The sequence below is a fragment of the Gopherus evgoodei genome, chromosome 4 (genome assembly GCF_007399415.2).
Source record: "Gopherus evgoodei ecotype Sinaloan lineage chromosome 4, rGopEvg1_v1.p, whole genome shotgun sequence".
Taxonomy (NCBI): domain Eukaryota; kingdom Metazoa; phylum Chordata; order Testudines; family Testudinidae; genus Gopherus; species Gopherus evgoodei.
The window spans coordinates 68,195,629-68,207,786 of NC_044325.1; the positions used below are offsets into that span (position 1 = coordinate 68,195,629).

A 12,158-nucleotide genomic window follows, 5' to 3' on the forward strand; every position below is an offset into this window, starting at 1 on the left:
GGATCATAACAGCATGTGCTAACAATCATGACCATCCACTTGTTGCATTCGTGTGGCATCTAAGAACTTGTACTTCCAGTACATAGGCTTCAGCCTGTCAAGTTAGAGGTGCAGCTTCCGTAGACATGCAGGAGAGTCTATAAACACTGGAACAGATCTGATTCCATCCACTGGAGGGCAGTAGTGCACTTACAAAAACACTGCAAGGTCTGCAGCGTGTTCCTTTTGGAGTATTGTAACCTGCTTTGTGCCCGTATTGCAATTTTATAATACTGTAATCAATTTAATCTTTTATTTTAATGTGTATTTATTTGTATTTAAGTCCAAGAGGATGCTGAGGATGCTTAGAGAAGTTCTACTGAAGGTGTTAGACGAAGCCTGCTCTGTGTCCTGCGATATCAACATCTCCACTGAAGGAAGGAGGTCCCCAAATACACCAAAAAGATCACAAGTAAAATGAACTTTCACAGCAAAGTCTTTTACATGTTATAACAGTTTGTAAAATAAGTCCTGGTGTATGCAATGCTGCTGTGTTAATGCAACATTACAATGCTGCTCCACTCTGAGAAGTGATTCCTTGATAGAGCATTGTGGGTTCTATACTTATTGACTCTCAATATTTTTCATATCATATGTGTTCAATAATGTGTGTGTATGTGTATAGTATAGTATGTGTGTGTGTGTATGTATGTGTATGTATATGTGTGTATGTATGTGTATGTATATGTATATGTGTATGTATATATATATAGAGATATTTAAGAGTAGGTTAGATAAATGTCTATCTATTTGGTCCTGCCATGAGGGCCGGGGACTGGACTCGATGACCTCTCGAGATCCCTTCCAGCCCTACAATCTGTGTGTGTGTGTTTGTGTAAAATCTATATATAATCTACTAGCCTTATTTATTCACAATTCAAATTGGACTCAGTCAATCCAGCTTCTTTCCTTGTCATTCATTGTAAGCAGCGAGAGATGGTCTATAAGTAAAACTTTGCCCTCTGCTTCCCCTTTGCAGTCCTATTGTGTGTGAGATTAGTCAGGTGTAACTGATCTGGGCTTAATACTCAGTTCTGCTGAGGATGCATAAGGAGAAATGGAATCAAGCTCATTGGTTGATTCTGCAGAGCTAGCAGGAGTAAAAAGTAGTAAAAACTTTAGTTTAGGGTAAAACTTTCAAAAACACTTACGTACCATTTTGAAAAGTAACATTGGCATTTAGAAGCCATTGAAAGTCATGGGACTTAGATTCTTAAGTGTCGTAGTCATGTCTGAAAATGGGACTAGGGCCCTGTCTACACTACCACTTTAAAGTGCTGCAACTTTCTCGCTAAGGGGTGTGAACCCTGCCCCCCCCGATCACTGCAAGTTTCAGCACTGTAAAGTGGCAGTGTAGACAGTGCACCAGTGCTGAAAGCCACTCCCCTCGTGGAGGTTTGTTTTTTTTTACTACACAGCCACTACAAAGCCATGGCAGTGCTTTAACATTGCTAGTGAAGCAGCCATACCCTTAGTTTCCAAAGTGACTTAGGTGCTTTGAAATGGCTTGCATTTAGTTCTAAAGATGCTAAAGTCAATGGTCATTCTTGTATCTTGTTCCATAGTCTTAGTCCAACTCCAGTAAAAATTCTGTCTCTTCCCAAACCTGCCCTGTTGATTGATAGTGTCATTGCTCTGGTGGAAGGAAGCTGTTGTGGAAGGTCATGGAAGCAGAGGTGATCCCATGGAGAGCCAAGAATGTCAGGACAGAGAATTTGAGTTGGATTCTGTATTCAATGGGGAGCCAATACAGAGTGAAATACAGGGATGATTGTGCTCATGGAGAGGTTATGAGGAAACACCCTCACCACAAAAAAGTGTGCCATGATCTGCAGATGGTTGGTATCTTGTTATAAAATAATATCCCTTGAGGACAAGACTTTGCTGGCTGCCACTGGTTTTTTTTTTTCTTGCTCCCCTTTCTGCTGAATCGTTGTATCAGTTTACAAATTCTTAATGCAGTGATTGCAGGAAGTTATCCTGCAACATATTCATGAAAGGCCTGATGAAAAGTGGAAAGAACTGGCCAGTATCCCAGAGGAAACTTTTGACCTAGATAAAAACTATTGTCAGCTACTTTAGGTCCTTATTAGTTTCCCTCAGGTGTGAAGTTGAATCTTCATGCAGCTGGAAAATATTTCTCCTCTACTGAGCAGTAGCAGAGGGCATGGCCTTGGAGGTTGATTTCCTGTTGGAGTGGAAATCAATGGCACAAAGTCTGGTATCTTCTTAGGCAACTTGTTTATTTACAATATACACAACATTCTTGAATAGAGAGGGTTGCAAAATCCCTCTTTCAGGACTCTTAGCCCCAAACCAGTGCTTGATTCCAGTAAACAATCGTGTATCAAGAATTAACTCTAATTCTAGAGATATTAACACAGAGTATAAACTCTGTTGCTATTTGTAACAGGCTCTTCCCCAAAGAAACTGTGACAAAACTGACAATAATATAGCGTTTCTTCAAACCCTGTACCCCGTTCGCATGTGAAGAAAACAAATTTGTAAGATTGTGTGGAAGAGTGATATCTAGTTACTCCTGCCATAACAATATCTAACGTTGGACACAGGACAGCCTCCCTTCTGTTGGCTGGAGATTTGTTGTTGAATCGCCTGTATCCAAGTGCTCTGTGTCTGAAGAAAAAGGGAGGTGCAAGATTTTATGAAGTATGCAGGCCACTGTTGTGACAACTGGACTTACACATTTACCCAAATTACGAGTTCAACTGTAAAAAACTATGATAAAAGTTCTATAATAACAAATGTTGATGGGGAAAAGGTCTGATATGGAAGACAGAATAACTAGATAGTCTAACAAAAAGACCAAATTGATACAATTCAAGGAAGGTTGTTGAGATTGTACTTGCTAAAAGCAAGAAATGTGGAGCCAGAAGTTAATGAGCTGATATTGGGCCTAATTGTTGAACAAATAATGAGAGGATGGGCTATTCCACCCATCACCCCCCTTTTTGGTTCCTTAAAATAAATATTTTTTGTGGGGGAAAGAACAGAGTGAAAGAATAGATGGAGACTACTGGAGTGAGCTTCACCATGGCTGGTCACCCACACTGTCTCCTGGGACTCCCTCTTCTTTGTCCTAGTACTGAGGGATGTCCTGACCAGAGAGAGGGACCCAGATGACATCACCACCCTGCTGGTCCCAGCTAAATCCCAACACCACCATGGATGAACAGTTATTACCATCTTTGATACTAAAAGGACGTTAAATAAGGGGCTTTTCCTTCTAAGATTGGACTTTAGCAGCAGCAATGACTCCAGCCCATTTCAACTAAACTTCTCTTTTCCTCAAAGGACTGTTATTACCATCTTTAATGCAATCTTGGAGACTGTCAAACAGGGAGTTTTTCCTTCTAAAAACTGTCTGCCAGCTAAAGAGAAAGGGAACAAGGGCTGCTGTTTAAAATCAAGCCCTATTTAACACTTTAAATTTTGAATGCTTAGGCTGTTTTTCATTCTTCTCTGTATCTTTCAGAAAAGGTTAAATGATGTTTAATGGTGTATTTGTCATGGTGCTAAGCAGGCTGAGGTCTCTGTAACGCCAATCCCCAGTCTTTGTTTCTAACAGTTTGATGTTGGACAGTGACTGGGTTATGTTAACACCTTTAGCTCATTTATTCCATATAATTAATACAACACAACTCTCAAATTTTCTCCTGCTAGGACAAAAAAGGCTAGTTGTGAGATCTTTCCAGGTCACTTAAAATTCCTAGAGTGTTTTTTCGTTTGAGACCTTTCAGGAATACATGCTGAAGGAAAAGGGGTCAGAGCCGGGAGGGTTAACGTGGGAAAGTAGGTGGTTCTTTATAGACTGTATCCTCATATGAAGAGGCTACATGTGGGTAGTTTGGCTTATTTGTTGGGGTGTGGGAGAATGTGACAGGGAATTAAAACAAACAGTGTCAGGCTCCAGGGGCCAGAGTCTGTCCATGAGGATGAGATTGCAAGGTTGGGTCCTGTGTCTATGAAACTGTAAAACTTACTTAAAAATTGTACATGAGATGTGCCCTGCCCAGCTCCCTCTTGCTTATCAAAAGCTGTGAAATAATCAGGGTGTAGGGGGGAGAGACTCAGGGCAGGCTTACACAGTGGTGGATTTAGAGTTAGTGGGGCTCTGTGCTCAGCTTCATTTTGGAGCCTCTTCTTGGGACCCAGCCAAGAAAAAGAACTTTCTCTCTTTACCTCCCCACCGCCTCCATTTTTCATTCTTTTTTCCTTCATCCTCCTCCTATAAGTAATAGGAAGTAAATGAAAATAAAGTGAGGTACCTTGATTTGTTTTTGTAGTCTAACTTATTTTTTCCACAGACCACTTGAAAATCGCTGAGTGTCGACCACTTAATGATCTTTCCAAATGTTGTTTGTACCATTAGCTAACTATTGTAAAGTGCTTTGGATAAGAGCGCTTTATTAAAAAAGTAATAAAACATAGGGGTGTGGGGTCCTGCCAGGACTTATGGTGCGGGACGGAACTCAGGGCTGAGGGTGCAGGGTCTGGGAGGAAGTTAAAGTGCAGGAGCAGGCTGGGAGTTGGGGTGCGGGAGGGGGCTTAGGGGCTGGAGCAGGGGGTTGGGGTGTGGAGCACTTATCTGGGGCAGCTCTCATTTGGTGCGAGGGGGTGCAGGTGGGGATGTGGGGGGTGCAGGAGTCAGGGTGGTTAGGGCTTGAGGTGTGTGAGAGGGATGCAGGAGTCGGCTGGAAGTGTGTTAGGGGGGTGCAGGAGTCATGGAGGGCAGGTAACTGGGGGTGTGTAAGGGGGTGCAGGAGTTAGGGCTGGAGTGTGTGAGGGGGTTGCAGGATTCAGGGCTGGGGGTGCAGGGTCAAGAAGGGAGTTGGAGGTGAACAAGCAGGCTGGGGGTTGGGGTGCAGGGTCTGGCCAGGAGTTAGGATGCAGGAGGGAGCTCAAGGTTGGGGCAGGAGGTTGGGGTGGGAAGCGCTTACCTGGGGCGCTCCCATTTGGTGCGAGGGTGCAGGAACTCCCATTTGGTGGTCATGGGCGGGGTGCAGGAGTCAGGGCTGGGAGTGTGGGCTGGAGTACCTGGGGGTGCTCCCAGCCCCCTGCCCAGACAGGAGCCTGAGGGGGTATGTGTAGGGGGGAGTGCAGTGGCCCTGCCTTTGCTACAACCCTGCCCTGACTCCACCCCTTCCCCAAGGCCCCGCCTCTGCCTCCTCCCCCGAGGGCACTGCGGCCCCGCTCCTACCACTTCCCCAGGGAGTGACCTGAGCACTGGCAAACAGCTGTTCAGCAACCGGGGGCAGCAATGGGGGAGGAGGCGGGGAAGAGTGGGGAGAATGGGGAGCTTGGCTACCGGTGGGTGCAGAGCCTGCAGCAGGAGCCCAGAACCCAGCAGGACCAAGCTTCTTGCCCCTGCAGCTGCCCTGTCATTGGGGGGCCCAGTGCCAAGGCAACCAGTGTTTTACTGTAAATCCGCCTCTGGGTCTACACTACAAATTTATATTGGCACAGCTGTGCCTCTGTAGCACGTCTGGTGAAGATGCTTTAAGCTGACGGGAGAGAGCTCTCCCATTGGCTTAATAAGTCCACCTCTGCAAGAAGTGGAAGCTATGTTGGCGGGAGAAGCTCTCCCACCAACATAACGTTGTCTACATAGGGGGTTAAGATTGATCATATAGTGATACGTAAGTAAGCATACAGTGTAGACCAAGCCACAGACCTGTTTAGAAGCAGTAAACTGGTTTGGAAGGAACTAATAAATGAACCAAACTTCTAAACTAATAAACCTCTACAAAGAATGTATATATTGCCTCTATTCTTAGTAAAGTGTGATGAGAAGGTCTTCAGGAATAGAAAAGATACTGAAACTGGATACCTATGTTATGGAGCTGAGAGACAGTTCCAGTCTTTCATATTCAGAATACTGGTAGCAACATAACTTCTGGTATATAGGTTCCAAAAATCTTTGGCTTTGGACTTAATTGGATGGAAATTAAAGGAGTAAGAAAGAGCTATTAAAAATGACTTAGAGTGGGTTGAGTTATCATTCCTCACAAGAAAGTACTTTCTAATTAGGAACTGGAAATCTATCCAGGTTCCCAGGAAAGAACTGCTAAGGTAAATGACTGTAGGATCTAAATGGCATACTCTGTGCTATGACCTTGTGGGGGATCAGGAAGGATGACAGATAGAGTATGCTGTATGAAATGGCTAAGAGCTTCCAGAGGCTACCAGACCATGGGGTATAAACTGGATTAATTACCTGACAAGATGTAATTGATTTTTCTTCCTAGGTAACAACTGAGTGTAAATTGACTAATAGCCATGTACTCACTTTCTCTATAAAACACATCTGATTTTATAAAGGACACAGAACAAGATAAAGGAGAGGGGGAAGGTATAATGCAATTGTGTCAACTGGTGCAGCATCCTCACCTTGAATACTGAATTAAGGTTTTGTTACCTCTGGTCAAAATGACACATGAGAATCGATGCAGTATACTGTACATGTGTGTGGTTGGGGGCAAGGAGAACTTTCATATGAGGAGAAACTAAGAAAATTAGTATTTTATTTGGGGATAAAGGCTCATATTAGAGTATGACAGAGGTATATAAAATAGTTCCCATGATGCAAGAGCAAGGAGGTTCAACAAAACTGAGATGACAAACGGATGTTATTATTTACGTACTACAGCACTCTAGATGCTCTGTCTCAAACAAATGGCTGCTCTGTTCCTGACCTGAAGAGCTGACCGTTTAAGACCCTCATTCTGCACTTGGATCCATGTGAGCAAACCCTTATGCCTGGCTCATTGTATTCACGGGCACTTGGCCTGGGATAAGGATCCGTCTATGCAGGATCAAAGCAATCCTATAAAATGCTGAGTAGACCTGGCTTAAAGGTTTGTTTAAACTTAGGATTTATTTTTTCTTTTGGTGGAAATCTGAAAACAAACAAAAAAAATTCAGCCAAAATGTGAAATGCTGCTGGGATGCTTCATGGGAGTTGCAGTCTGGATAGTTCATGCTCCCATTCTCCTCTGTAGGCTGTGCATCAGGAGAGACATAGTCCATCTGGGTAGCATGGCTCATAGAGGAGAATGAGGACAGCAGGAACTGAATTTTCATGAGGCATAGCAACAGCATTTCCAGAAGTGTGCACAAATCATGAAGTGACTTGGTCTGACATTGTTCATAATTTACTTTTGGGTCTGTTGATGTATTTTACATTGCCTTAGATGTGATTATATGCAAAATTACAAGGAAATCTAAAATGCTGAAAAAATCAACAGCATATCTTCACTTCTTAGGAGTCTGACAATAAATGATGACAAGTACAGTATCTCAAAAGTTTCAGCTATCAAAATGCTACCCGATAGATTTGATGGAAGATGATTCTGTTGAAGAAACTCCCCTTTTTAAACAAGCTGAGAGAGTGACTATTTGAAAAGTGATTTTAATTAAGTTGTTAACAAGACTTGCTAAAAGGGACTGCAGAATATTTTCCCACAGATTGCATTGCTCTGAGGATTTTTGTCATTATGCTGTTTGGTTTCCAAAGAGGAATGATCCTTTAGCAAATTAGCCCTGTTGCTGCCACTCCTTATTTTTTTTTAAGCCTCCAATCTACAATGGGTAAGCAGCATGTATTGGCCTTAGTGATGCTGTCAATAGAGTATGATCTTGCAAGGAGACAGAATTATAACTCATCTGACGCTGCCTTTGTTTTTATAAAGATAACGTGATGTGATTTCTTTTGTGATAATAAATCAGCTTTAAGTTTTAAAAGAATGCTATTGAATTCTTTCATCTCCAGGGTGACTTTTCTGGAAAGGGGGAAAGAGAGAGCCTCTGTTAAGCTGTCCTACAGTGGCTCATGAGCCTGAGTAACAACCTCCAGGCAGAGTGTTAAGAGGCAGGGCAAAGACCCCAAATTAGCTCTGAGGTCTAGACTTAGATTTCCTAACCAATTATCAAGTGTAAACTCCTCAAGAACTAGAAGAGTCTTAATGTGGAGTCACAGATAGTCCCCTTGGGCACTCTGGTCTATCTTGCCACCCAGGCAGGCTTGTCTTTCTGACAGATGGTCCCTTATACCAAAAATCACAACATTATTCGGTTATTCCCAGTACCAAAGGACCAGTCACTTACATTAAGTCAATTACACCTTAGATTTCACACCAAAGGCAATGACTGTAGCCAATCCTATAATAAACTATCTAAAGATTTTATTAACTAGGAAAAGGAAATAAGTTATTTATAAGGTTAAAGCAGGTAAACATATATACAAACAAATGAGTTCCAATCTAATAGAAGCTTCTCTGATAAGCAAGCACTATATGTTCTTTAGGTCTAAGGCAGGACAAGCTCTGGGGATCTTTTGCTTATGCTTAGTAATCCTTGCCCCTTAGAGCCCGCGTAGAAAAAAAGATACATTTCCTCCTTGTTAGGGCTTTTATTTCTCTCTGCCTTGCCCCCTTCTGCTTCTAGCTGCAAATTCAGCTGTTGGGAGGAATTCAGTTGCACAACTCTTCTTCATGGGGGGTGACATGAGGAGGGGACACAATCCACAAGACCTTCTGTCTTCTGATGTTCCACAATGGTTCGTCTGGTGTTGATGGGCCTTCTTTTGTTGGGCTCGAGAATACCTCCTGTTGGAAACTAGCATTTCACACTTGTTAATGCTTCTCTCATGTCTGATTTACAATTACAGAGCAAACACTTAAATATTACCTTTATAACATGGGATACAGGTATAAGTGAGATGATGAAATGCTTGTAATGGCTGCATGCCTTAAAGTCTAAACACATTTTTGTAACTATTTATAACTGATGCCTATTTTAACAGTACTAACACACAGGTGAGCCAGACTGGCTCTAGCTATGCATTTTTCAGTGTTCTGAGTCTTGGCATGAGCTGGCCCCATGTCTGTCAGTGTCACAGCCTCAGTTTCAGATTTTGCCCCAGGCCTTCAGAAACCTCTGTGCAGCTGTGCCTTCAGGGACCCAGCTATTGGCACTTAATTGAGACTTTCTGTGACTTCTGTTATGGTAAGTGAACTGCGGGAAGAAACATCTGAAATATCACTCTTGTCATTTGGTATGCCATTAATTTAAAATGTTTTGCCCAATGATCAGGTGACAAGCAGGTTAGAGGGTATCTTTTTGAACAGTGTCACTACTCACCTAGAGTTAAAAGACAAACTCTTTTCAGTATGGTGCAGGGGGGCACTTGTAAGCTATCTAGGATGATCTGTAGTTCTAAAAGAGAACGCTAGCTCTTTCTTCTGTGAAGTCATGTGGAATCCCATGCAGATGAGACTAATCAGATAACTGTTTTCCAGGTAAAAGGGAAGCGTATGCCCTGTACCTAAAGGTCCTATATCATGCAGCAGTAGCTAGCCACTCCACTGTTAAGTTTGCTGCTGATTTTCTCTTTGAAAGCAAATTTCCTTAATTTCACAACCAAATTTCTTCACTTAAGATCAGATATTGTCCATTCTAAATCTAAAGCTTCACAACAAATTAGTTGCCCAAGGATGTTTTTTAATCTAAAACCCATTCAGAGACACATTTTTGAGTAAAAATAAGTTTTGGATTTTTTTTTTCATTCATGGAAGCTCCTTACCTTTAAAGAACTGAGACTCTAGACTTATTGATCATGTTTGCACTATATTAGTAGTCATGCATCACTGATTAGACTCCATGTCCTCTTCCAGCATGGACTGGGTTTAGTTTAAAATCTGGAAGTGCTGTTTTCTGGGCAATTTCTAAGCTGTTCCAGAGTTCTGGTCTGGACCATAGTGGAGATGTCCTCAGGACAGCATCTTGTGTTACCTCCAAGCTTCTGAATCAGTGTTACTAAGAGTTGTGTGCACAACTGCCATTTTGGCATGGCACCAAGTATAAAAAAGTTCAACCAAAGTAATCTGACTAAAAAGAGGGCTTTAAAATAAAATAACCATTACAATCATAACTATTGACTTGTTATTGTAGTTCAGCTTTACATGTAGAGAGGATGCCTTTCTCTATATTAAAAATGGGTTTTATGGAGCATGGCTGTACCAGTACATGTAAGTGCTGCTAAGCTGGATGCAGGGCTGGTTTAAGAAGTAATGTTAAACATGTCCTGGATGGTTGGACACAACAAATCCTGCATCTTGGCACGGGGTTAGACTAGATGACCCTTGCAGTTCCTTCTAACCCTAGGATTCTATGAGTATGGTGTGCTCTTCAATAAGAGAAGCAATTAAACACATGCACTGAAGTAAACTATTGAAGGTCTTTGAAATCTTTACCCATTCTAAGACCAGGGTGGGGTTATCAGGGATCCCACCAGTTTTAAAAAAACAACTCTCCTGAATCTATGGATCTTCCAAGAGCAGGGATTGAATTGGGCCAGTGCATGGTGGCTTGGTGAGTTGGCAGTTTTTCCTGGAGGCTGGTATTTTATGTTCAAAAAATTTAAACTCTGTCTGTCTGTCTTGTCTCTCTCTCTCTCCTCTCTGTTAAAGTTAAGGCTTTAGCCCTTTGGGTTGTGAAGGAAAGCTTCAACATGAGCCAGACTTGAAAGAGAGGTCTGCATGTAGCTTGAAACAGGAGCACGAGAGTACAAATTATTCCTAATAATTTTTAGAGGACAAACCCCAACCCAAAAAATCTCTTTGCAATAGAATCACTGCTGGGCTTGTGGTCACTGCTGTGTCCCTGCTTGGGTGAGTGTATAAGACAAAGGTTTTTATTTGGTTATCACCCCTCTCAGGGAGGGCCCCACCTGCAGCAGTCTGTCCCAGCAACAAGAAGGCAAACTGACAGTTGTCTGGCATGAAGCCTCTCTTCCCAGAGGGTGGCTCTGGCAGCTAGCAGTCTCTCCAGTAATTCTTGACCCCAGCCAGGCTTCTCTTGTGATGTGAGAGCTTGAAGTCTGCACTTCCACCCAGCCACCATCCATCTGTGCCAGGCTCTCCCCTTGGTAACCCTTCCCTCCAAGCCTGACACCTATTGCAGGTGTAGCAGAGTGGGGCTGATTTTGCTCACAGCAGCTCATTAAGCCCTGCTCTGGGTCCACGGTAGCCTAGGACTTTTAAAGGAGATGGCAGTTGGGGGCTAGCATAGCTGATAGCATCCTTTTAACTCTCAGTGTCCTGGGTAGTGCTTAGAGTTGTAGTCATATTCATTCAGCAAGGCATTAGTGGAGAGCTGCATTTCTGTTGTACCATGCTGTGCATATTTATAATTCACTACAGGTCAGCAGCAGAGCTAGAACCCACACTTTTGCATGAAAAGTACAGGCCTTTATCTCTTGAGCTAAACTCCTTCAACTGTAAGTAGCAAGCTCTTATTCTCTTTGGGGCCAGCAACTAGGAGACATGATCACACATCCTTAGGCTATTTGTTACACATACAACTGCTAAAACTTCCTCCTCTGATACCAGCAGCAGAGCTTGGTGTAATTTAACCACTGGGTACATCTACAGTGCACAACCTCCCCCCGCCCCTCCCGCCTCAGACACAATCCCCAAAATCTGCGAGTGAGTCTCAGAACCCTGGTCAATTGACCTTGGCTTCCATAACATGGCTAAAATAAGTATAGCTGTTCCTGCTTGGGCCAGAGTCCAGGCTATAAGACTCACTCTCAGGTTTTGGATATTTTTTGGCAGGTAGATGTAGCCCGTGTTAAATTACAATATCAAGCTCAGCTCCTGGCCTCAGAGGAGGCAGATCTGAGCACCTTTTGCATAAAATCAAGATCAAGAGTGGACTCCATGGAGTCTCTGGCATTTCACCCTTTTGGGGTAAAAACACTCTGCTAGAAGTAGTGTTTGTGTTTCACTTTTTAGATTTATTAATTTTTCTTCTTCTTCTAGGTAGATTTGTTTAGGGAATTGGCTTGTGATGGCATATACAAATCCCACACTGGCCACACAGTGCAAGTCTGTCTACCCAGGCTGGATCATGACTTAAATCAAGTGGAAAGCATCGATTTAAATCATTGACTTTAATCAACTTTTCCATTTGTTCTTTTATTTTCTAAAGAGAGGTGCATTCTCATTGATTGTAACCATTAAAACATGTTGACTTACAACTAAATAGAGCCTTTACACAAAATTTGGTACATCTTTTTGCTACCTAGGAGGGTATGCTAT

At 42.7% G+C, this 12,158-nt stretch overlaps 1 protein-coding gene across 1 annotated transcript in view; it reads left to right on the forward strand.

Annotated features, from left to right (window-relative positions):
* Positions 1-391: 391 nt before the first annotated feature.
* Positions 392-12,158, forward strand: part of DPF3 (double PHD fingers 3) — a 242,829-nt gene continuing 231,062 nt past the window's right edge. Inside the window, exon 1 of the mRNA XM_030559655.1 lies at positions 392-451. The gene's annotated coding sequence lies outside the window, so the exon portion shown is untranslated. The remainder of the gene's footprint in view (positions 452-12,158) is intronic.